The sequence below is a fragment of the Spermophilus citellus genome, assembly GCF_964194105.1.
Source record: "Spermophilus citellus genome assembly, chromosome: 12".
NCBI lineage: Eukaryota > Metazoa > Chordata > Mammalia > Rodentia > Sciuridae > Spermophilus > Spermophilus citellus.
The window spans coordinates 6,411,419-6,438,813 of NC_138198.1; the positions used below are offsets into that span (position 1 = coordinate 6,411,419).

The 27,395-nt window shown below is 43.0% G+C and overlaps 1 long non-coding RNA gene across 1 annotated transcript; it reads left to right on the forward strand.

The window, feature by feature from the left end:
• The first annotated feature begins 3,212 nt into the window (after window positions 1-3,212).
• LOC308631434 lies at window positions 3,213-12,482 on the forward strand. The gene is made up of 4 exons (XR_014018198.1): window positions 3,213-3,294; window positions 4,428-4,603; window positions 9,499-9,759; window positions 11,989-12,482. It is a non-coding gene; the product is annotated as an uncharacterized lncRNA (long non-coding RNA).
• Window positions 12,483-27,395: the final 14,913 nt, after the last annotated feature.

Sequence of the window (27,395 nt, forward strand, 5' to 3'; positions counted from 1 at the left end):
AAAGTCCTATAAGCCTATATAGTTGGTGTGGGCAGCACCATACAAAGTCCAAAACGACTTTATTTCTCCTCTACTTCTTACTAAGCACGTAATGTTCTGGGATCACACACAGTTATTAGGTACTGGAGAGTAATAATGACAGTGAACTCTGAATTAACCAGAGGTCAGCTTGTAATTGTGGCCTTCAGCTCTGTGGCACCCTGAGAATCTGGGATGATTTTGTGACTGTCAGTCATAACAACAAGCCAGCTTCAGGCTGTCTGGCTGTTCTTCATTGGACTGATGCGCGTTCACTTTTACAAATACTTTGAGCAAAATAAATTCATCTTTTATTTACTTGGGGGAGAAAATTGGAATACCAACTTATGCATACAATATATCTATAATTTAAAGAATAAAAATTATAATAAAAATTGAAATTTGAGCAGCTAAGCTAAAATATGGCTCAATTCAATGCTCACAGGTGGGTTTTTAATATGCTAGGACATATGCAATTATTAGTAAATAAGGAAATATTTTCCATGTTGTTCACTGTTTCTGAATTACATTGTACCTTCACTAAAGAGAAAAATCACAATTTGAGATCAAAATTGGGAGTTCAAGAAAGTACCAATAAATTGCCTACAATACATCCCACAAGTTACTTTAAGAACAGCACTAACATACAAATGACCCGTATAACAGAAGAACACCCTGGCTGGATAATTTTATGCAATTCAATCAATCTTTCCCTGTGTCTTTTATCATCTGTAATATAGGACAATTAAATTAATGCTACTGTCACAATTATGAGTGAATTGCTTTAAACAGTAGTGGGTGCCAAATATGTGCTCAAAAAATGTGAGCCATTAGAATTGTAATGGTGGTCAGTTATGTTTGCCGTTTTCTTAAAGAATTTTACTCTCATATCAAAAGAGTGTAAACAATACTAAACAATCATCCGGTTTATCATGAGGACGACTCTTCCCTGAATAAGCCATAAAATTTGCACCCAAACATATGTTCAACCTTTTTTAATCTTCACCTCTAATAATCTTTCAAAGTACTAGACATGCTTTTTATATCATGAAAAGAAATCAAAAGCTCACACTGCAGAAGTAAAAAATATTTTGACTTATTTTAGAATTTTGCAAACATTAATTATACTTTAAATTAATATTGCTTGCAATATTAAATGTACTTCATATTAAAACTGCATTTGAGATTCTCAAATCAAAATAAAATAAATTTTCATAGTTGAATAAATCTCAACATTGATTCAGGAGAATTAGACCATATTGTTCATACTGAGAAAGTGTTCAACTCAAGTAGGAACGGAGGGCTCAACCATTCCTGGGTTACGCCTTCAGTGAATGATCAGAAACAAACAGAATAGTGAAAACAGAGAGTAATTGCTACTTTATGCATAGACAATTGGCAAAGAAAAAGTGTAAGGAGCAGATTCCTGGGGAGGAAATCCTCTACAGAGTGATCGTCACCTTCGAGACACCAGCCAAGCACCTCAGAGAGCACTGACTTCCCTTCCGGGAGCATTTTGGGCTAAATTAGTGAAATTGCTCAAGAGCAGGAAGAAAACTCAATTGGTCACGGAGTTACGGGTTCCTGGGGATGACTTCAAGAGATCATTCAATTCACTCCCTGGCTTGGAGGTTAACACCAAGTTGTCAACTCTAAATAAAATTATTTCCAGGAAAGAATCTAAGACCTTCTTTGCAACACCATCTGATTCCTAAGCCAGAGCACCATCACAGGGTTGTGTAACTGGGGAAGACAGAGACTGGACAGACCTGAGCAACCTGGTGATTGTTTTCCCTTTCCTCAGTTCAACACACTCAGCAAAACCCCAGACAGCAAGAAGAGAGAAGAGGCACTCTCCTGGTTGCCTTTGGGCTGGGAGTCTGGAGTCCTGATCCTGTGGACCCTGCATTCCCATCCATCTGCTCCCAGTGCCCCTGAGGCAATCCTAGGAACCGTCAAAGGGAAAATTCCGGCACTTGGTAAAGGTGACCAGGAGACTTCTGCAATGGGGGAGGGAGCCTCCAGTATCAGCTGAGCTCAATTCCAACTAAGACCAAGGTGAGTACGGTTTGAAAAGAAAGAATAGATGGGGAATAAAAGGTCACTACGGGGCCATGACAAAGGGGGACACAGGGAAAGGGGCCAGGCAGAAATGGAAGATGACAGAAGGAAGCAGGTCAGGATGACTGGAAATGGTTTGGTGGCATGGGTCGGTGTTGAGAGCCACAGCCAAGTCAGGATGGCGCCTAGCATTTTGCCAGAAGGAGTGGTTGAGAGGTGAGCCAGTGAGCCATTAAGATGATGATAATTAAGTTAAGCTGTGTATAATTACTGTGACTGGATGATGCTGGATTGAAACAGGCCGTGGATTCAGGTTGGGACAATGTACATTTTGTGTTTGGGCAGCATGGCATTTTCTTGGGCAGATTCAGTGTGAGGCCTGGGTCCCCTTTAGGAACCTCACCTGGTGCAGGTGAAGTCCAGGCTGGAGTGCAGACAAGTCTCTGGGCACAGGTTCAGACAAATCATTCATCCCCCTGTGCTGAACCCAGGGGAGTCCCTCCTCTTTTTGAGGAGAAAGAATGGATGTCTTTCTTCAAAGCATAAACAAGATTGTTACATTCCAAAGTCCCCAAGAAAGGTCCCTCCCTTGCTTCACTTCAACCGTTATGCAAGTCAGGAGTCGTGGGGGTGGTTGATGTAGTAACCAAGGCCGTGTTGTAGCGTCCTCGGAGGCAGACAATTGTCCCCCCCCCCCCCAGAGAAGGACTTGGGAGACAAAACGTTACCACAGTGCCATTAAGGTTAGAAGCCAAGTCCCTTGAAGAGTCCCCCAAGCCGTTCAGGAAGCTGAGGAAACCATCTTCTCTTTAGAGAATCAAACCAGCCCTTGGAGGTGTCTGAACTATGTCGGTTGCTTCTCTGAACATGCACTTCTGCTGCCACCACTTCTTGATAAATATCTCTGTCATCCACTAATATGCAACACTGGGGACCTGCCAGCACAGAGACACCCTGTCCAGAAGCCAGGAGGTAGTCTCCAGCTTTTCTGTGAAGTTGATACCTTGTGGGTAAATGAAATAACAATTTCTCCCACATCTGAGCTGGACTTTCCTAACTCTATGTTCCTACTACCATTTGTAATCCCGTCTTCAAGCACAGCGTTGGCCAACTTGAGGGTAAAGGGAAGAAGAGCAAGAATGAGGGCGCCTGGGAATTTGGCCTATTTCCGCTGTTTATAATCCAACAATGGTTCCTTCATGAGTTTCAGAGATCGTGAGAGCTCTCTGTTTCCCATTTTCCTTTGGGACATCTTTCACGGGTTTAAAGGACACCATAATCCATTTAAAGGACACCATAAACCACGAAAGAGTAGTGAGCTCAATGGGTTGGAAGCGCTTCGCATATTTGGTGACCATGTATAAAATACTGTCCCTTACAGAGCATAATAGTGTCGGTTAATGCCTCTAGTGGTGATCACAGAGGCTTGAAGTGCTACCGGGGAGTGGGCTCTGGACTACCAGATCCACAGGGCCAAAGCAATGGGGCCAACTGGTCCCACACTGGAGCCTCCAAAACTGTGACTGTAGGGAGGGTCGGAAACATCATCTCCTGAATAATTGGGTATTGGGGCACAATTTAACCCGTAATTTCCTTTGCCTGATCTTTCAGTCCACCAAAAAATATTGATTCTGGATCAAAGAACTGTCTATGCTATTGGCATTGCAGGGCTGTTGAAGGAAAAAATATCTCTAAAGAGAGTCTGATCCTTACAAAGAGTTCCTGTTTCATGAAACTAGATTTCTTCTTGCCATTGGGACATGGGGCATTTACTGTGTCCCTCAGGGTGACTATACCTATTAGATGGATCTCTAATAAAACATCATAGTTCTTAGGTTAAAGAGCCTATGTCGGGCCTTACCAGTCCCAAGGGCTTTTAAGGCATGCTCCAAAGATGAATAAGAGGCCATTCTTATCCTCTGGGGGGTTCTAAACTGGGATGGAAGTCAGACATACACACAACTCTGACACCCACACAGTAATAGAGGCAAAAATTTCATGGGACCATGATGGAAGGATAAACAAGTTCTCACTAAAATTGAGTCTGACCCCGAAATCAGTAGTGTCCAATATAACCATATCTCTGTGATATAAATATCCCGAATAGAAGCAATCAAGATGTAATGTTCAAAACTAGAGACACAACAATCTTGTAAACTATTTTTTCATTTGTAGTTGCTGTGCATGCATTATAAACATGTTATGGTATTTGAGAGACCATGTAAAATGCATCTCAACAAGTGAAAAAATACAGAATAAAACTATATTCCAGTTGAAGAAATGTAAATAAGAAAAACAACTCCAGATAAAATTCTGTCATTTCAGATAACATTAATTTATGTTTCTAGAAATTTAGAGAGAGAAGGAATGTTGGGAATTATATAGTCAACCTACCCTCTTTATACATGAAGAATTGAAAGCCAGAGAAGTAAAGTAATTTAACGAAGGTCACCCAGTGGATTAGTGGCAGTTGGATTTCATATTGCTAAATTAGATGCAGCCCACCAAGTTTCACAAGAACAAGGTAAGTAGGTTAATGAAATAATATAATAGATTTTACAATTAAAAGAAAAGATGAACATTAAAGAAAAAATATTTCATACAAATTGATTATCAACATTTAACCCATATGTTAGAACCTATGAAGCTGAAAACCAAATTCCTGAGACAGTGTCAAAAATTAATATGGGGTTTCTGGGTGTGGTGAAACATGCCTGTAGTCCTAGCTACTCAGGAGGCTGAGGCTGGAGGATTGCAAGTTTGAGGACAACCTCATCAAATTAGAAAGACGTGTCTCAAAGTAAAAAAGGGCTGGAGATGTAGTTCAGTGGTGGAGTGCCCCTGGGTTCAATCCCCAGTACCACAAAAAAAAAAAAAAAAAAAAGGAAAGAAAAAATTAAACAGGAGTTCTCATGGCAACTTTTTAGGAAATATTTTTGAAAAATCCTAGTAAAGTTTTGTAATGTACAGTGGCAGCTGTCTGCTTAAACTATTAGAAGGAGGTCAGTTGGAGAAAGTCCAGAGAACTTGTTTTTCTGGAAAATGGTTTAAAAGGCTCAGTCTATGGCTGACCACCTCCATCTCTCTGTGCCTGAGATGAGGCTGAGCATCATGGCAGGAGGGCAAGGTGGAGGACAGCCACTCGGTTCATGACAGCCAGGAAGCACAGAGACTATAATCTGGCTGTTGAATGGCCCCCAAAGGCCCATGTGTTGGTCCCCATTGTGGCAGAATTGGGAGGTGACAGAATCTTTAGGTGGAGCCTAGGGAGAGGTCCTTAGGTCTTTGGGGGATGGTACCCTTGAAGGGGATTATGGGGCCACAGTCCCATCCTCTTTGTCTCTCTTGCTCCCTGGGTGGTGACCTAAGTGGGTTTGCTTAGTCACATGTTCCTGCCTCGCCTCAGGCCCAAAACAATGGGGCCAACAAATCCTGAACTCAGACATCCCAAGTTGTGTGTTACGATCAACCTTTTCTCTTCCTGAGTTGATGGTCTCTGATATTTTATTATAGTGACAAAGCTGGTGAACACAGCCACAGACCCAACAACGATTCTGGTGAATGTCATTGGCTGTTTGAGAGGCTAAGTAACAGAATGAGGAAATTATGGTCACAACAGGAAAACGGAGTACGGGGAAAGACAAGGACAGAACAGAGAGGAATCCTGGCGATGTTGTTGTGGGTGGGAATGGGACATGTCTGTAGTAAGGAAGTGTGTGGATGGAGATGGGGCCTTGTAAGGGATACAGGAGTAGAGAGAGAACGCAGGGGAGAAGGAGAACCTAGGTAGGTCTTGTTTCATGGTCTCAGGAAGAGCCTGAATTTCCCCTCACGTCCCCCAACGGGTTCCATAGGTCTTGGTGGACAGCTGCCCCCAGCTGTCATCTGCTTTGGGGGCCCCAGGGTAAGGTCTCTGGTTGGAGAGCTCTTCCCATATGAATAGGTCTTGTGTTTTTTAACTGAGAGTGTGAGTCCAGGGTCGAACACCCTGACATTTCACAGCAGTGCAAACAAGGAGTAAAACAGTACACACCCCTTCTATCTGGGTTTAAGATCAGTATTCTTTTTTTCCTCATTTATTTTATTTTTTATTTTTTTTAATTTTTATTTTTTTTTAGTCATACATGACAGTAGAATGCATTTTGATATATAATACATACGTGGAATGTACACACATCAATCATGTTGTCTATTCTATTCTGCTGCCCTTCCTATCCCCCCTACTCCTCCCCTCCTCTCCCATCCTTTCTCTCTATCCAATCTAATGTGACACACTTTTTTTTTCTTTTTCTCATCACATTATATACATATTCTGTATAACAATGAGGTTCTCCTTCCATCTTCCGTGCAACTCCCCTTCTCCCTCTTTTTCCCTCCCACCTCTCTTCCCTATTTAGTGGTAATCTTCTTCTCATGCTCTTCCTCCCTATCCCATTTTGAGTCACCCCCCTTATATCAGAGAAGACATTTCGGCATTTGTTTTTTAGGGATTGGCTAACTTCACTTAGCATAATCTGCTCTAATGCCATCCATTTCCCTGCAAATGCATGATTTTATTATTTGTTAGTGCTGAGTAATATTCCATTGTGTATAAATGCCACATTTTTTAATCCATTCATCTATTGAAGGGCATCTAGGTTGGTTCCACATTCTAGCTATTGTGAATTGTGCTGCTATAAACATTGATGTGGCTGTTTCCCTGTAGTATGCTCTTCTTAGGTCTTTTGGGTATAGTCCGAGAAGGGGAATAGCAGGGTCAAATGGTGGTTCCATTCCCAGCTTTCCCAGGAATCTCCATACTGCTTTTCAAATTGGCTGCACCAATTTGCAGTCCCACCAGCAATGTATGAGTGTAGCTTTCCCCCCACACCCCCACACCCCCCTCATCCCCACATCGAGCACTTATTGTTGTTTGACTTTGTAATGGCTGCCATTCTTATTGGAGTGAGATGGTATCTTAGAGTGGTTTTAATTTGCATTTCTCTGATTGTTAGAGATGGTGAGCATTTTTTCATGTATTTGTTAATTGATTGTATGTCCTCTTCTGAGAAGTTTCTGTTTAAGTCCTTGGCCCATTTGTTGATTGGGTTATTTGCTTTTTTGTTGTTTAACTTTTTGAGTTCTTTGTGTACTCTAGAGATTAGAGCTCTATCTAATGTTTTTTTTTTCTCTATCTGATGTTTGAGGGGTAAAACTTTGTTCCCAGGATGTAGGCTCCCTATTCACCTCACATATTATTTCTCTTGCTGAGAAAAAACTTTTTAGTTTGAATTCATCCCATTTGTCGATTCTTGGTTTTAACTCTTGTGCTATAGGTGTCTTATTAAGGAATTTGGGGCCTGCCCCACGTGATGAAGATTATGATCAACTTTATCTTCTATTAGATGCAGAGTCTCTGGTCTGATTCCTAGCTCCTTGATCCATTTTGACTTTTGTGCATGGTGATATTCTAATGGTGGTATTTCCCAAATGCCAACCACTTCCTTATGAATCGGATGATGGCTGATCTGAGAGTCCCAGGAGAAAGGCAGCCTTGGCTTGTTGATGTTGGACTGTGTGTACTTCATTAGTCCTTTGCATATTTTGCTGCGGAGGTAGGATCTAAGGGTCATATAGGGTGATGGCTAATGCCGTAGGCATGGTAAGGTCCTTTTCTCAGACAGTTTAGCCAGGTGGTCTCTGAAGATGTTGTTGGCCCTTTCTACAGAACTGGGTGAGTGAGGGTAAGTCAAAGCAGTGAAGTCTTTGATGATCTGTTCCTTTCTTATTTTATGTATAATTTTGCCAGAGACCACATTGTCTCCCTCTATCACTGGAGACAGAGGGGACAACCAAGAAGGGAAGATTCAAGCTAGGAGACTCTTAGCCACTGATATAGCTGGGCATGAAGACTAGAGTGAGTATGTATTGGTCATTACCAGAAGGCTCATGCTTTCGGTAATTGGACCAGGTCTATTTTTCTGAAGAATCTAACCCATCTTGGTCTGTAAGACCAAGGTTATGTTTTTGGCAGAGAAGACAATTAGAAACTTCTTGGTCCAAATAAAACACAAAAATCCCAAGCCATTTTTTGCCTGATATATCTTGTGTTTTACACAGAACACATGCATTTTGTCCTTCCTGTGGCAAGTTGGGTTGTGTATTGTACACCATGACTTGGGTGATAGACTTAGGTAGCCCTCTGGGTGTTTCCAAGATCCATTGAGTCGATTAAATATCCAGCATTTTCCCATCCAGTTCTTTCTAAGTCTGAAGCTGTCCTTTGGGGGCTGCAGATTTCCTTCAGTATTTTTAAGGTATACTAAAGAAACTATCCCTATCAAAGAAAGGTTAACCATCCCACCACAAGTTTAACTACCTGAAGTGGACCTCAGATGTATAGTCACAAGACTTAGAGATTTCCTGGATTTTTCAGATGACTAAGGAAGAGGATGATAGCCTAGAATATTTATAAGCCAATGTTATTTCCCTGAGCCTTATTGATTTTTTTTAATACGATGTTCCTCAGTTTTATTTATAGCAACCAACTCGGTTAGTATCAATGCTTCTAGAAGTTCTGTCACTTGAGGTTCACTTTTGACGGGATACCAGCTACTGTCATGAGTCCTGTCTCCATAACTTAAAAACCATGGACTATCCCAAAGGCATAGCATTAACCACTGCAGATGTTGACCTTCATTCTCCCTGCCCTTCTAATAGTGAGAGCAATTAGTTCAGTCTCTGAGGCTGGACACCATTTGGTCTGTAAGAAGCTGTTTTGGAGCCCTGATGGCATATCTATCTGGGGAGACCTCAGCTTCCCTTTGGAGTTAGTGCTGCCTAAGGTCAACCTTGGTAAGAAGGTTTCTGACATCTAACCTAGGAAGGGGGGACATGATCTAGTTTTGATGACACAGTTGTGAGTACAGGGTCCCTTCCTGGACAAAGGGAGCAGGGATCAGATTTGGGCAGCAATGGATGGTGATGTGAGAGGGAAGTGAATAGTAATGTTTCACAGGAGGTGAGTCAAGAACCAGAGAAGTGCTGTGTGCTTTCATTAACTAAAAGCCTCTACCCAGCATGGGGATCATGTACTTCAAGTGGGTGGCCTAACACTAAATCATGGGTAACCTGGATGTGTTTGATAGTCATGGGTACTATTCCTGGGCAGGGGGGCTATGCCTTAGCTACTGGGTCCAGGGTCCAACCAGAGTACCCCGCAGGTCTCTGGGGTCCAGAATGCTTCTGAAATAAAACACCAAGGACATGACTTCTTGCTCATCTACAAACCAGGAAAAAGCCAGGGTGTAATTGGACAGTTCAGGGTTGGGAGATGAAAACAGAGAGCTCTTGAGACTTTGAAAAGCATCCTTGGACAGGGCATGATCCAGACCTTCCAGTTGGTTTTTTGTTTTGTTTTTGTTTTTGTTTTTGTTTCAGAGAAAATACTGCATGGCAGAGCCTCAGTCTGGAGATACAGTCTTTTCCTACAGCTGAAATATCATGATGTAGAAATGAGACACACAGAAAATACCGTTGAACTTTGTCTCTGGCCACTCTGTGGCCCTTTTTGTAAATGCCTGGAGGAGGTTCTCAGTGTCCAGAAGGGAGTTGTCGTAACTATTGCAGGAGGAGATCATCCATATGAAGAATTAAAGTGGAGTCTCCTGGGAAATTGATGTCTCTCATGTGGCATCTAAGGTATAAGTTGGTCAGCTTCCCAATACTGTGACAAATATCTGAGACAGACAACTTAAAAGAAGGAGAGGTTCATTCCATCTCATGGTTTCAGAGCTTTCAATCCATGGTCACTTGGCCCTGTGGCTGTGGCTTGTGGTGTTACAGCAGATCATGGCAGGAGTACATGATGGATGAGTTTGTTTCACCTCATGTTGGACAGGAAACTAAGGGAGACACACGAGAAAGCTGAGGACCCAATATCCCCAATGACCCAGCCTCCCCCCATGAGAACCCACCTCCTAAAGAATCTACCACCTCCCAAGAGCATCACGGGCTGGGGACCAAGCCTTCAGCACCTGGGCCTTTGGTGGACATTCCAGGTTCAAACCAGAGCAGGGTATTTGAGTAGTTGGTAGGGGGCTCTATAAATCCTTGAGATATCCAGGTATACAGTTGGTCTTCGCAGATAAATACAAACAAGTACTGAGATTTCATTAAAAAGGGAACACTAAAAAAGGCCAAATGCCAATTAAAGTTCAGGACCCGCTGGGGACTGGAAGGTGTAGTAGATAACGGGATTTCAGATTAGGGAGCAGAGGGAAGCTCAGCTTGACAATTCTATCGTCACATCTTAAATCACAGACTAACCTAAATCCCCTTCCACTGGGCTTTACCATAGCCAGACTAGGAGTACCACGTGGACGGGAAGAAGGACTAGGCGTTTTTTTGTCTAATGCATTATTCACCATTCGGCAGAACCCTTCAAATCCTTTCATTTTACGTGTTCCTGTAGAATCCTGGGAAGGAGATTAGAGGAGTCTGTTTCTCCCTTTAGGGGCACTGAACCCTAAATGTGCCAAGAATGAATGGGACATTTTTGACCACAAGGAAGAAGACATTCAGTGTCTTCACCACTGTCTGGAGTCTGGTTAGATGGAGGTTGAAGGAAGCAGAAAAGCTTTGGGAAATCAGAGATGGACATGGGGGACGTAAGTGTGAAGGGAAGGAATCCTTTGGGAGCAGGGTGAATTTTCATCTCCATTCATTAAAATTCAACAGATTCACCAGGGTGGTGGAAGCCGGAAGATGTGGTGCTGAGATTTAAGACACCCTATAGAAATATCAAAGATCTCGAGAACAAGCAAATCATGAGGCAAATCATCAAAACTTATCACTGGCAAAGTCTGAGGAAGGTATTCAGGAAGGGGAGCGGGACCTTCAGAGGTTCCAATAATCCAATGCTTGGCTCCAATATGGCGCTGCTTCTGCTCCTTCTTCCAGCTGAGGTCACCACCCGGCTCCTTCCCAGGGCTGCTAAACCTCCTGACTTAGATCCATCTTCTCTGAGTTCCAGAGACTCAGCCCAGTCCTCCTGTTTTCCCACAGAACCAGCCATGGTGCACTTACCACTCTGTGTTTCTTACCTGTTTACCTTTCTGTTTCCTCCAACTCACGATGATATCGTGAGCGAGCTGCATCTGTGCTTCTGGGCAATTTTTGCTGAGCTGTAATGGGCACCCTGGAGAGCAGGACAAAACCAGCTAAGGCAGAGTCCTGAGTGCCTTCTTACAAGGCTACCTCCAGAGAGCGCCTGTATCCAGGATGGCAGCTCAAAACCAGTGCTCTGAAACTGTGTTTGAAAGAAAGTGAAATAGGGAGAGACATATTTCACTTTGTAGAAAATTAGATAAGACTTTCACACGTATATTTCATCATCACCAGCAACTATAATAAAATGCGTATTGCAAGATTCACAGTGGGGTTGTAATGAATGCAGTGACTTCAAGTCATCTGAAGTAGGAGCCTCGATTTTAGAGGTTAAGTGAAGGGCAGAGAGAGAGAGAGAGTGAGTGGGAAGCTGATTTTCAGGCAAGAGATGAGTTTGGTTTTCAGCTGTATCTGTGAGGCTCTGTTGCTGTGGGTTGGTAATTGGTCTGCACCCTGTGTCAGTATCCACTCCTCTTTCACCAATTGGCTGCAACCCAGGGGGTGGACCGGAGGGAAAGGCTCATTGCAAACTCTTGACTCAATGTTAGACCTTTAAGAAGGGGAAGCTCCTTCTTAAAGTCTGGTGTGGGGAGGGAAGAGTATGTGGATAGTCACCATAATTCTCCATAAGCAATTTGAAAGCTCCAAAGATACAATTATTCATTGGTGTCAATTTTGTTTTTAACTTAGGAAGCATTCTTTGTGACTCTTACAGATTATCAGCCAGTCATGAAGTGACATTTTTATTTCTTCAATTGGCAGTTGCAGTTTCTTCCAAGATCATTATAAACAGTCATTAACCTGCAGAGATTGATGGTGACAGCTTACTCTTCCAGGCCGTGAGCAGCCGACCTTACCATCAAGTGGCTCCTTGCGGGATATTCTAGGAGGTACTATGCTTCAGTGACTCCTGGAAACCTTTATTTTCTCTATTATAGTGCTGACTTCAGAGCATCACTTTTTGTAATAATTTTAGTTGACAGAACTACTGATTATTTCCTCTTATTCTTTTAGGCTTATGATGATCACTTGATTTATGATTAATGTTTTTCTACCTTTCGACACTTCAGGGAAATAAGCCAGTGCATACAGAAACACTCAGCATGTGACACAGTGTACTTCACGCAGCCGTATTTCAGGAGGCTGGCCTGCCGTTCATCACGTGTGGAGATAGAAAGTGTTGCAGCAGGCACGTTCCACAAATGACAAAGAGAAGAAAATGAGGAGCCCTGTAAATCTTGCAGAACTGTCTTAATTTACTATATCTTTACATGGTGTCCTAAATCACTTTCTAGGTTCTTGTTCTAAGGACATGAAATTTAAGAGCACTCATAGGACCACAGGTGCCTGTGTAAATAATCAGAACCAGCAGGTCCTAATTTATGTCAGGGAATACTCTGTGACCTGGGACGGATGCCACTCGGGTTCTGTTTGGGAACCTACTGAACTTGGCATCTTGACTTGGAAAGGGGGCTACAGTTGCCACCTGAGCCACTGAGAGTTTTCCTAAGTCAGGTGATTTCACCTGGCCTGATTTCACAGAGGACAACATGAAATAAGTACTACATGCTGTATTTGCCTAGATCTCCTAATTTTTTTTTTTTTTTTTTTTTTTTTTTTTTTTAGGGTAGGGCCATTACGATGAAGAGGAAAGAACATAGTCTGAGAATCAGAAAAACTGGGCTCTGTCCCAACTCAGCCCCTGGCTAGGAGGAACTGACCAATCTCTTTGAATATCAACTGCTTCATGAAGACGATGAAGAGAGTCAAAACAGGCTGCATAAATATGGAAACCCCAATGGCCACACAACCCAAGTGCATACAAGCTGCACATTTAAAATAAAAAGGTACATAATGTTTTGCATAAGCCTGTTTAGAATCATTATAATGAAATAAGCAAAATAATGCAAGCATCAATTACAGATTTCTATGTTTTGGTGTCCTCTCTACCTATTTTCTCTCCTGAGCAGAACCCTCTCTAGCTAACACCTATGTGCCCCAGTGGTTTTTAGACCTGAATATCCTGAGCTGGCCTGAATTCACACCCATTGAAGACTCCTACCTTTGCCTGTACTCACCTCAGGTCTGTTTTGAATTGTTACATCTTTCAGGCTCGTCTTAGGGTCCTGTGACTCCTAAGAGCCACTGCCAAAGACAGGCTGCTGTTTCCTCATGGAGTAGCCCCACACGAGTACCCATGTCACATAGCTTCACACTGTGTTTTAGCTTCAGAAAAACTCAGAAGTACTTTCACTTGACTCAAATGTGTTGAACAGATACACAAAGGAGGCAACTGGGCATCACTGTTGCAAAACCAAAAATTGCATTAAAATATTCAAAGTTGGGGCTGGGGATGTGGCTCAAGTGGTAGCGCGCTCACCTGGCATGCGTGCGGCCCGGGTTCGATCCCCAGCACCACATACCAACAAAGATGTTGTGTCCGCCGAGAACTAAAAAATAAATATTAAAAATTCTCTCTCTCTCTCCTCTCTCACTCTCTCTTTAAAAAATAAAAATAAAATATTCAAAGTGAACCAGGCACGGTAGCGCACACCTGTCATCCCAGACGCTCAGGAGGCTGAGGTAGGAGGATCACGAGTTCAAAGCCAGCCTCAGCAATTTAGCGAGGACCTGAGCAATTTGGTGCTAAGCAACTCAGTGAGACCTGTGTCTAAAAAATAAAATTCAAAGAAGATCTGGGGACGTGGCTCAGTTGTTAAGCAGGTTCAATCCCTGGTACAAAAAAAAAAAAATTAAAGTGCTCTGGAACAATGTATTAGTTTTATTATGCTAAGTATTCAAGTGATCTTTTTTCTGCTTCCCATGTTCTGCTTTTTACCAGACATGATTCGAGTCTGCCATTTTTCACATATTCCTCCCCACCACCCCCCTTGGTCTATTTATATTATTATCACATCTTATGTTTTAAAACTTGTGAAGCATTATATATGTAAGTCATTCAGAAGACATATGAAAAAAATTAAAATAAGCACTAATGTCCAGGCCACCTGCCTAAACATTGAAAACCACCCAAAGTTTTGGAATCCACAGTCATGTTTTATTGACTATCCCCATGTCTTTAGAGTTTCACAAACATAAATGCATTGGTTAAGAACATATAAAATATTGTTTTGCATATTTTTAAGTTCAAACAAATGGAATCACATTGCATATATGTTTGTAAAACTTGCTTTTGGGCTCAATATTACATTTGCAAGATTCATTTTGATGTGTTCATCCGTACTTTCTTTTCTTGGCTTCCTGGAATTCTATCATAGGATGAAACTAGAATGTGCACTCTTGTCTTATTAGCTTGGGGTCATTCATTATTTCTTTTTCACTATTAAAAAGAGAAAACGTTATTTGATTTTTCTCTAGCATATAAACCCAGGATTAAAATCAATGTGTCAAAATGATATTGGCAGTTGTACTCGGTTTTTAAAAAGGTTTTTTTTTTTTTTTTCAACTTGGGCTTCTGTGGGGCATGAAGGCTCTGCACCTTGGCGCTCTCTATCTCTCTTTATCATCGCAGTTTTTTTACTTTGGGCAACTTATGTGGGAAAATGTTGCCCGTTGGAGTGTGAGTCTGCAAGTGTCAGAAGTATTGAATCAAGAAAAGCATCAAGCCATGAAAGAACAAGAGATGATTTCAGTAGGTAATAAGTTCTTTAAAGACATTAAAACAGGCCAGCCTGGTGAGGGACAGGGCTCCTTCCCTCTCCTAGTCAAAGGCAGATGACCTCACCTGTCGTTCAGCTGAGAGGCCATTGACTGGATGGGAAGGGACAGCAGAGAGCTGGGAGTGGGGATGCAGGCAGAGGGCAGGGCCTCAGGCTCTGGAAAGACAAGTCCTCATTTCTTCCTCAGTACTGGAGCTAAGTCCAACCAGTGCTGGTTCTGCACAGTTCAAATACACATGAGTTTAGTTAAAGACCCCCAGTCCTCTAACGGCGTGGTTCCAAAAGCCTAGAAACACTGCTCCCTCCCTGTCATTATATGTCTCCCTGTCACGAGTGATATGACAGGAGGAAGGCAAGCCCTATTCATGCTACACTTAATACTTTTTTCATTTTTTTTTCTTTTCAGGATTTTATTAATGATGTAGAATTAAAAGTAGGATTACCAGAATATTGTGTTCCTCTCAGTTTCATATCAGTGACAAATTACACGTCAGCATTTCAAGTGATTTTTTTTTAAGTTCTCACCAGCATGCTCACCCTGCTGACCATGTTACATTTTATAACTGCTCCATCTTAAAGGTCAACCGTAAATGTAAATTGTCTGCATGGTGTTTAAAATAAAATGGAGCCAAAAATATCTAAACATGTTGCCAAGTTTTCAACACAATATTAATGTTCAAACTTAATAGAAATTTCATAGTGCCAGGTGCAGTGGCACATGCCTATAATCCCAGTGGCTCAGGAGGCTGAGGCAAGAGGATCACAAGTTCAAAGCCAGCCTCAGCAACTTAGCAAGGCACTGTCTCAAAACAAAAAATAAATAGGTCTGGGTGTGGGTCCGTGGTTAAGCACCCCTGAGTTCAATCCCCAGTATATATATTTTTAAAAAAAATGAAATAAGGAAGGGAGGGAGGGAGGGAGGGAGGGGAGGAGGGAATTGGGTGGTAAGGACTCCTTAGTTCACTCCTACGGCTGAGCACGCAGGACTCATAACGCCACAGGGGGAAGGTGAGGGAGCTCACACCCCTTGTCTCAGGGAGTGTGTCCTCATTTTGGTCCCATGAGTCACTGTGGGGCTGCACAAATTGCTGCTTGGTGTCCTGGGCTTCAGTTTTCTAAGAACTGGTTGACACCCAGGGATCACATGACTGCCCACGTCACCTTCCTCTCCAATCGTCTTCCTAGATGTTGGCCCCTAATTCTTCCTCCATTATCATGTCCCCACAATGACTCAGACGACCTTCCCGTCACCTTTCTAGCGGCCTTCATAAGGATGACTCCTGCAAACCGCCTGGTCACCAGAGTGAGAGTCCGGAGTCTTCAGTGAACGTTTCAGAGGCCTCAGGCCATGGACGGCCAAGGCCATTGCTGTGGGCCGCAGGTAAAGCAGGACCCGATGGCGGGAGGCAGTGGCGGCGGAAGGCAGTCAGGACAGGCCACCGGGAAGCTGAGCTGCTTGATGCATTTTAATTCTGAATGTTTTGATGTTTTAAATGAAGGCATGAGAACAAATATGAATTTCACTTCCTTTCATTCCCCTGCACACTTACAACCAACTGCAGAGACTGTTAGTGTTTTGACAGCAAATTAAAGGACACCAACAGCCTTAGTATTTCACAGTGATCCCTGGGTCGCTACGCGCTTCAGCTTGCAGGGTCATTTTATGTCCTGCGCTGCCACGCAAAGGGACTGTCCGTCTTCTCTTCTAGCAAGAACGAGGACAAAACAGTCTCAGCCACATACCAGGGACTGAAAAGTGACTGGAGAGAGACCAGGACTTTGGACGGGAACAGTGCTGTGTGGAGCTCATCAGGTAAGAACATAGCTTGTTTCAATTACCCGCAGACGGAGCCCACAGGCCACCTTAGAGAGGCCCCTCTCACTCTCAGGGCTTCTCTTTTGTGGCCCAAAAGGGTGAAAAACAGCCCCTGGCTCCTGGCCTGGGACTTCAGGTGAGCCTGCTGCACCACCCAGTCCCACAATCCTCTCCTCTGCAGGCAACAGTAGAGTCCAAAGGAGCCAAAGGTGGAGTCCCTGTCTTCCTTGGAAGGGTGACTGGGCCACACCTGGGCCAGGGGCTTGTCCTGCTGAAAGTCAGCCTAATAGTGAGATCCAGGGGTTGATCTCCTCCCCTAGTCAATCCCTACTGCACCAGTCCTGGTATGCTAGAACTCACCTCCAGGGAAACAAGACAAGAAACTATTCAAATGCTCTAGTGCGCTAAAGGACAGCAAGGGACTGAGCAAGGGGACAGGGGTGCTGTGTCATTAGGCCAACTGTCTTTGCTAATTGGCTCTTACCAAAGTGAGGCTCCCAGCCTCCCATGGATCGTGGGAGGCATGTGCTCTTTTCTTGATGATTAGACTTCAAAGGGCTGGCTTCCAGGTCTTTCAGAAAGACATTTCTGGGTTGTAGAAGATTTACATCTCAAACAGGCAGATAAAGGATTTATAATTATAAGCTTTCTAAAGTAAACACTCTTAGAAAAAGGAGGTCGGGGTCTCAGGGGCCTACAGTGGGATTTGGCTGGAACAAACAGTAAACTCCAGGCAGCATTGAAATTTCCCAGGAAGGGCACGTCAAGGGAAGCTGTGGCATCCAGGGAGGTGGCTCTGTGCTGAGAGACCTGGTTAGTTTGTGTGTGTTGCAGGGAGGTGCATGGTTGAAATGGTTTGTGGCAAGAGTTTGCTGTTCATCACAGGTGACATCCAGAGTTTCCTGCAAAGCATGAGTCTAATGTTGACATAGGACTTGTCCAAGGGCATGGGTAGGTAGATCTGGACCTGTCAATAGTGAAGGTCAAGAATGTGAAGAGAAACTATTGTCTCAGTCATACCTGGAGGAAGAATGGAAAAGCAAACATTTGAAGAGATGAGTTTCTTTTGTGCCTTAGAAAGAAAGGTGCACATCTAGGCAGTTCCAGCCTTCACAGTTGATGGGTTGTTAGATTAGTTCTTGGGAAGGGACCTAAGAATGATGGTGAGAAAGGATTAACCAGGGGGAGAACTTTTTACATAAGAATAATTGGGAGATAATACTAGATCCACCGTGAGAGGAGAAAATTTCAAGACGCCATCCTAGAAAAGGGCTGGAATAAATGATGAAATCTACCAATATCCACAGTTCCGTTAGATAGATTTTCACTAAGCCACACCTGAGTTTTTAGTGAATTTTCCACCATTCCAAAATTTCTTAAATTTAAGTGAATTTTTGCAACAAATTACCACTTTATTTTACTTTTTTAAGAAAAAACTACTTTATTCCTCAAATATTCACACATAAACTTCTACTTTTCCCTGAAGATTAGAACCATCATCACACCAAAACCTCAGACTCCCTGGCATCTCTGTGGTCCTTCTCTGATGACCACTTTACCAGCTACTGACAAACATCTCAGCCAGTGGTTCTCACACACAGGGTTGATGACGCCCCAGGGCTGCTGGGCCACGCTTTGTTTGGTGTGCCACATGTTTCAAAGGAGTGGAAACTTCCAAGGGACACTGATGGGCCTGTGAAGCCCCTTATATGAACTTCTTGTGTGACCTTGTATCCAATACAAGCAAATTGGGACTTGGATAAGGAGACTGTATTCAAAAAGAGTATTCGAAGAGGAAAATGTTCTAACCTCAGAATTCCGCAAGCATCTCAAAGTCAGAAAGAAAATGGCTTTTCTGGATGGAGTAAAGCGGTAGGAGGAAAAGTTGGGCAGGTGAGGGGTGAGTGGCAGGGGTCTGCATGGTATTTGACAGACATATCTCCCTGTGGCCAGCTGGTGATCAGTTCTTGGGATAAGCTGATAAGGGGGCACACTTCTCACTTGGTGTGTGCTGAATGGGGGGAGTGGGGGGAGCTAAAGGGGCCTGCGAGGAAGATGGAAGTCTGACTAAAATCTGCACAAAGTGGAGAGTAAGAAATTGGCCTTTGAGAGCACTTGCTCACAATGGCAGTACTAATGGCACATCCCAAATCTGTCCCAATTCCTGCACAGAGAGATGCACAGGCTGTGCCTCCAGGATGACCCCAGCACCACTTAAGTTGTCTGCCTGGGACAGCTCAAGGCTGCCTGGGAAGTGTACTGCGGGTTGCAGCCTGAATCCGGTTATTATAGACAGGGAGGCCCTGAACCCCCCACATAGAGAATTACTTCAGAAAGCTGGAAGTTATAAACCCTCCCTCTGCCTTCCAGGCAGGTCTTCAACCTAGAATGGTCTTCTCAGAGACCGGAGAGCTGTGACGGTGGAAGGCAGACATTCCAGACATTCCATCCGCTCCCCATCTCTGTGGGAGGGGAAGGGCCTCGCTTGAGTGGGGGGGCACCTTGATCCAACTTGCACTGCCACCTCCTCTCACGGCTGTCCAGAGCGACCGCCTTCTTTCCAACCCAGTGACAACCCACGGCTGTGGAGCTCATAGCCATCAAGGTCTCTAACTACAGGAAGGGGCTGGGACAGTGTCTTGACAACAGGTGGACATTATTACCCGAATAATCTTGGCGTGAAACTTTCAGATGGCACATTTTACTGCGATTATTTATGGTCTCCTTCTTCTCCCTCATCTCCTCCCCAATAGCCTATAAATCATTTAGCAACAAAGGCCAAATATTGAGCTAAGTCAGGCACGCTTTAGTTGCCTACTATCCATTTTTAGGTACAAGAGAGAACCTGTTTAAAATGTTGAGGACAATCATGTGCGCTCACGTTGAAAAGGACAAAAGTAAGAGACAGGGGCTGGGCCATGGGGGGCAGATCTTCTAATGCCAAGCCACAGGACCTCAGCTGACAATGTGTGCCTGCTTCTCTTTCATGGGATTCCAACTGAAAAGTGACATTATAGAGTGCCTAGGCTTCCCTCTGGCCCCTGTCACTCAGCTCCCCTTCCTTACCACAGAGACACCTGCAGGGATGCACCCTGCTGTGAGGAGCAGCTTGACCAGCCCAGCCCGGTGCAGCTGCTTCTCAGAGGTCAGTATTTTGTATCTGGGGTTTATTTGTTCACCTGCTTCAGCAAAGCAGAGCCCCCTTCCTGGACTTTGCAGTCTCTTAATTTGCAAAACACTCAGGCTCAGTGAACTTGCATCCTAGCTGGCTCCAGTACTCACTCAACAGGAGCTGTGGCGGCTGCTGTATGGGAGAAACTGCATCGGGGTGCACAGAGGTGCACTAAAATCTGTCTATCTGCTCAAATACTCCCTGCTTCCTAGGACTTGCCATCGAGGAGAAAAGTCGGGAACATACAGAGGCAGCTTATCTAGGCCAATGATCAGAGGTGTCTCAAAGATAGTCCAAGAGGTTGTGGAATAAGCTCTCCAGGGCTCTTAGAAAGTCTTGTAGAAGAGGTGCCGTTGAGTCTGGACTTTTGCATCAAGATTGAGACAGGACAGAGCTGGTGGAGAAGGGAAGGGAACAACTCAAGTATACTTAGGGTGAAATGATTGACACTTCCACAAAGTGGGAGCCATAGATCCTGTCCTGGTGGAAGCTGTGTGCCAGGGACTTGTCCGTTTAAGAATGTCCCCTTCCAAATACACAGCCAGGGCTTGCTCCGCTCTTGCCAGTAACCACATTCCCAGACATGCTGGGATGCTTTGTGGGGTTTCTGAACCCAGAAGTTGGCAGCACTGATGAGACATTACAACCCCAGTGTGTGAACTCCTCACTAAATAGCTAAATTTTACAAAGTACCGAGGACAGTGCCTGCAATATTGTAGTGCTTCGTGACTGACTCGTAAGTGAATTAACCAAAATGTCTTTCCAACACGCACTTGGTTATTTTTTGCCTGCAGCTGGTTTTCCACTTTCCTCTGCATTATGGGGTGATTTGCAGCCGAGGCAGTGGACCTTGCATGAAAATTTTCAGTGCTCTCTCCAATAGAACCTCTGGCTGCTTTGTGGAGTGGAAGATATTTTATCTGGCTAGAGTGTTGTGGCACCCTCTCCTCCACAGAAAATCTTGACTAAGCTTCTCCAGAAATCTTCACCATAATTTATTTTAGGACTATTGGCAAAAGAGTCTCTACAAAAGAGTTCAATGTGGGTAAACTTCCTGTTTTCCTGTTGCTCTATTTTACTTGACCACTGGCTTGGAAGAAATCAGCACTCCAGGTGCTGGACGCCCCCTTACTAGTTTTTCACAAACACTTATCCAGTATCTTAGTTTGTAGAAGTGTGTTTACAAATGCAAAATGTGATTTAAAAAAAAAAAAATCCTTAAGAAGGCCTCTTGCCTAGAGCTGGGACTTCACAGAGATGTCTACATTTCCAAGGTAAAAGAAGTTACTAGTTGGGCTCCATGGTAACAGCTGGCAGGGGAGGAAAGAAAGAAGAGAAGAAGCTCTCCCCTTCTCAGGTGGTGTCCTTGAAGGGTTAACTTGCCCAAAACAATAAAAGGAAAAGCTGCTTTTTTTGTGAACTTCTGCAGACTGTAAGCTTCTGAGCCCCTCCCCTTACATGCTGGGTATAAAACTCTGAAACTACCCGAACTCGGGGTTCAGGGGATTGATTGATTATCAAAATTACACATTGATTACACAAAAGCTGTGCCCTGTGAATCTGGCTGCAGCCAAATAAAACTGTTTGTTTCTCTCTTTGGTGCCCTGCCTCATCTGTACCCTACAACAAGAGAAATTCAAACCTGATTTTATTGACTACTAAAAAAAATACACAGAATGAATAATCTTTGATTCAAAGTGTGTGGGGATGAGAATCCCATACACATGAAGAGATCAGTTTTCTGGAATAAAAACAATCCAATAAAATAACTGCCAACAGTATAACAGAGACTGCTTTTTATAAAAAATTTTAAAACTATATATATATATATTATGAACAGCTGAATAGTGATGAAATTACAAAGATCAAATACCTCGCGAGGAAGGCATTTCATACTTGATTTGAGGGACCCATGCCAAGCGGCTCTTGGAATTTCTGATTCAAGAAGCCACCAGAGGAACTCACAGCAGGAACTCTGAAAAAATCAAAGACTGGGCTTCTTGTATGCTTTGGGGTGTGGCACACGAGGAGACTCAGGCAGACAGAAATGCTTTTCAAAATGTGGCAATTAAGGGGAGTAGAGAGCCCCATCAGTCCGGAAGAGGGCTTGTCTGTGGGGGAGGCTGGGGATGGCTGTGCCTGGGATCCTGGGTCTGGGTGGGGAAGTGAGGAGGGGAACCCACGACCAGGGGCCTTCAGGGGCCACAGGCAGGGACCTAGACAGACAAGGACCTGGGTTTCTTCTCGTGCTTGTATTCCCAGGGTCTCTTGAGTCGTCTCAGGTCAGAAACCACTGGAAAAATAGAGTATGAGCTTGGACTTAAGGAATGTGCCTCTTTTCATGATAACTCTAGGAACTAAGGTTGAGTAAGATAGATAGATAGATAGATAGATAGATAGATAGATAGAGTGAGTGAGTGAGTGAGTGAGTGTAGGAGGGAGGGAAGGGAAAGAAAAGAAAAGAAATAAGAAACAAAAGAGCAAAGCACTTTCAAAGTGTGCAGAGTACCTCCTGGCCACATCCCAGCATCTCCAGCAAGATGGCCACACCCTGGAGGAGGACAGCAGGAGCTGATACTGCCTGGGGGTGAGGAGCACGTGGGAATTGAGAACTGTTCTGACTTTCTAAAAGACTGAACATATGTAAAGTAGCAAGCACGTATGTACTGTTTATAAGGCCCACGTACCACACGGAACACACAGTCCCAAGTTCACACAGTCTGCGTGGCAGACAATGATCTGGGTTGTCATTCCTCACCTCCGTTGTCTTCTGAAGGATGTTAATATGTTTGCACTTGACGTTGAAGTCCTTTGTCCATCTAGAACTGACCTTTGAGTGGTAGGGGCCCATTTATGGAATGGGAGGTTTTCCCCATATGGATTCCAAGTGCTTATAGACCATTTTCTACCTGCTCTTTTTTTTAATTTGATAGTAGATATGATTGTCTTTTTATTTTATTTTTAAAAATTTGATCTTTTAAATATGCATGACAGTAGAATGTATTCGGGCATGTTATACATACATGGAGTATAACTTATTCTAATTAGGATCCCATTCTTACAGCTGTACGTGATGTGGAGTTTACTGGTCATGATCCACGTATGAACATAGGAAAGTGATGTCCGATTCAGTCCACTGTCTTTCCTATTCCCTTCCTTCTCCCTTCCCTTCATTCCCCTTTGTCTCACCCAAAGTACTTCCCCCTTTCCCTTATTGTGTGTTAGCATCTGCATATCAGAGAGAACATTCAGCTTTTGGTTGGGGGACTGGCTTATTTCACTTAGCCTGATAGTCTCCAGTTCCAACCATTTATTGGCAAATGCCATAATTTCATTCTTCTTTATAGCTGAGTAATATTCCACTGTGTATGTATACCATATTTTTAAAATCTACTCATCTATTGAAGGGCACCTAGGTTGATTCCATAGCTTAGCTATTGTGAATTGAATGTTATAAACATTGATGTGGCTGTGTCACTGTAGTATGCTACTTTAAGTCCTTTGGATAAATGCCAAGGAGTGGAATAACTGGGTCAAATGGTGGTTCCAGTCCAAGTTTTCTAAGGAAACTCCATACTGCTTTCCCGAGTGGTTGCACCAATTTGCAGTCCCACCAGCAGTGTATGAGTGAAATTTTTTCCCATGTCCTTGCCAACATTTATTGTTACTTGTATTCTTCATAATTGCTACTCTGACTGGAGTGAGATGGAAAAAATCTGGAACACTTCACAAATTTGCGTGTCATCCTTGGGCATCACTAGATACACCTCCCTAATATTTTCATGAAAGGTGTCTCTGTGTGCATGGGTGAGATGTGCAATATCAAGATTATACTCTCCTCATAGGAATTGAGAAATATTCTCTTTCTCCCTTTCAAATAATTTGTGCAACACAGGAACTGTCTGTAACCTCACCTGGGCCTCATGCTTCCCTTTGTAGAAGTATTGATTATCAACACAATTACACTATTTAATGGAATGAGTTCCATTCAGATTTTCTAAATCATTGGGTCAACTTTGATAAATTATATTTTTCCAAATATTTGTCATTCTCACTTATTTACAAATGTGTATATACAAAATTGACTATAATATCCCCTTGCATTATGTTAATGAGATAGATCACAGATATAAAGTGTGTATGTTCAGTTGAGGAATATGGTGAGCGTATGTGCTTATGTGCTGCCCCTTCAGGTTCCCGAGAGTCCTCCAGTACCAAAGAGGCCCATTGCTGTCTCCCAGGGCCTCTCACCTTCCCCAACAGCAGCCACTATCCTGAACTGTCAATCATTCAGGTGCTAGTCATTGTTGTTTTGTTTATTGTTTAGATTTGCACATGTTCAAAGTTTTCAATCAGTGGAGGTCTTTGTTGAATCCTATGATCAGACATTGTTTGGGGGCAGTTTGGGTTCACAGTAAAACTGAGCAGAAGATGAAGATTTCTTACACATGCCACCCTCCCCCACATGCACCCTCCCCGACATGTGCCCTTCCCCACCATCACCATCCCCCACCAGAGTGGCACATTTGTTAGAACTGATGACTACCTGGACACCTCATTATAGCCTAAGTCCATAGCTTCCATTACAGTTCATGCTTGGTATTAGGCATTCTATGGGTTTGGACCAATTTATAATGACATATACCACCATTATTATTCCATACAGAGCAGTTCCGATGCCCTGTGGATGCCCTTTGCTCTGCTGATTTATCTCTCCTTCCCCCTTAGCCCTTTGCCACCAATGTTTTTTTTATCTTTCTTTTTACTTTTGTTGCGGTACTGGGAAATGAACCCAGGGGCACCCTAGCACCGAGTTACATGGCCAGTCCTTTTTATTTTTATTATTTTTTTCATATTTGAGACAGGATCTTGCATACTGCCCAGGCTGGCCTCAAACTTGAGATCCTCCTGCTGCAGCACCCCCAGCACAGGTATGCGCCATTGTGTCGGGGTGACCTTTCTACTGTCTCTGTGGTTTAACTTTTTCCAGAATGTCATGAGATGGAAGTATACAGTGAGTAGACTCTTCAGATTGGCTTCTGTCTCCTTGCAATGCGCGCTACAGTTTCTCCTATGTGTTTTTGTGGCTCGACAGCTCATTTTGCTTTAGTGCTGAATGATTTTTCTTTGCATGGCCATGCCACAGTTTGTCCATTCACCTACTGAGGGACATCTTCCAAGTGATGGTGATTATGAACACAGCTGCTGTAAGTATCTGTGTGCAGGTTTTTGTGTGAACATCGCTTTCCAATTCCTTTTGCTGAATCCCCAGGAGAATTGCTCTACCATATGGTGAGAGTCAGTTTTGTTTTTGTAAGAAACCACCAAACTGTTCTTCGCAGTGGCTGCACCATTTTGCATTGCCACCCGCAGTGAAGGGAAGCTGCTGTTCCTCCCCAGTCTCCCTGGGGCTCAATGTTCCAGATTCCACCCCCCCCCCTTGTGGCCAGAGGTCTTCTGCAGCAACTGTTTTTGAGGGTGTGCCCGGCTGCAGTTCATTCATTTTTGGTACCATCTTCTCTTACTGGAGAGTGTAATAATTTATCTACCCATTCTGCTCTGGCCATATGGAAAGATACTGGGGCTGTTAAATTTTTTTTTTTTTTAATTGGGAACATTGTCCTAGATGCACAAATGCAAGAGTTTCTTCCTGGGACCTGTGTTGGGTTTTCCAGTTTCCACTGGGTTGAAGTGGAATCACAGAATCACAGGATACATGCTCCGTCTGCTGCTTGAGGTAACAGCAAGCTGTTTTTAAAAATGTCCTTCCTCCCACTAGGACTGGGTTCACATTCAGCAGCTCTCCTCCTCGTTGATATTTCACTTTCCTAAATGTCTAAAAAATTGGCCACGGCAGGTGAAAGTCGCATTGGCGTTGTAAGTTTCTTTTCCATGACTGTGATGAGTTCAGGTTTTCTAATTCTTTTGAGTCAACTTTGATAAGCTACATTTTGTTTTCAAATATTTGTCCATATTACTTATTTACAAATGCAAGGTGAGCATTTTAGACCTCTCAATGTATATTGAATACTTTTTCTTATGTATGGACTTTATTCTAATAGAGTTGTTGTCTCTCACTAATTACTTTGTAGGAGGCATTGAAATATGCTGAATACCAAACCTTTCTAAGATGTGATACAAATATCTCAAACTTTTGTTTTGTCTTTTTTTAACACTACCATATTTTTCGTGAATAGCATTTTAAAATCTTCATGTAATCAAATTGATTTTTCCTTTAAATTTTTTGTTCTTTGCTACATCAAGATTCTTCCCACTTTTTCCTTCTAAAATGTTGAGAAACTACCTTTACCAATTATTATTGAAATTAATTAAAATATATTTATGTGTTTGGTGTACAGGATGAGGATTTAATTTCTTTTTCTTCTTTCCATGTGGAGATCAATTAGGCTGGTTCTGTTCATTGAGTTATCTGTAGTTCTGTTTATCTGCAATGAAAACTCTGTCATAAATGATGTTTCCAAACACTCATGGGACTTGGCAGATGCTCTCCTCAGATCAGTTAGTTGCCAGGTCTCTAGGAGGCTAATTTCTCACCCTGGTGTTTTCTAGAAATGTACAGATAGTGTGAATTCAAATCAAACCCAAATCTCTATGGTTATTGTTTAGTATTTAAGAAGTATTACAGAAAATGAATTTTTGATTTTTTTTTATTTTTATCCCTATTGGGGTGAAGAACAAAGCAGACAAAGATTTTCATTGTCCTTTTGCAGAGGTGGGGTTTTTCTAGCTCAGGCACCCTGTGCTCCTCTTAAGAGATGCAGAAGTATCATGGGAGCCCCCTGGAGCCCTTGTTCCTCCTGTTGGGGCCTCTGTTTCCTGAAAGAGCTCCTGGACCTGGGCTGCTAGTCTTTGGGAGACAACAGGCAAATGCCAGCCGTAGCATTTATGCCTCTGGATTCACATTTTCTTGATCTTCCAGGTCTTGGAAGAATTCCCTTATTCTGACTTAGGCATGCATTAAATCAGATGTTTTAAAATATTTGATTATGCAAATACCTTAGAAAAGGGTTTTTCTAAGTAGTCATCCAACTATTTCATTTCAATTTTTCTTTCTCCCTACTGCAAGCATTACTCAACGCCAGCCAATTATGCCAGTTAGTGCGGAATTTCACAGTCCTATTGATTGTCATAATTTTATTTTATTCTTCATAGCTTAGACTATTTCTTTCTTTCTTTTTCTGTTTTTACGAATCCAAGGCTTTATAAGGAATCCTCCTCAAGAATTCTGCACTTTCTATTTTAGAGAAACGCTCCTTTTTTTCTTCAGTATTTAATTTTAACATGATTGCCTTATCTTCTCAAGAGACCCTGCATTCCTTTTTGAGTTGCTCAGTGATGGCTGTGATGGAGTGGACGGTATTTGAAGAGATACATTGAGGAAATGGTACCTGCTTCTACTACTGGGTTTTAATTTCCTAGTGTTTTAAAATATTAGTGCAGTACCAAAATCAAATGAATACCGTCAGCACGTGTGCCTCAA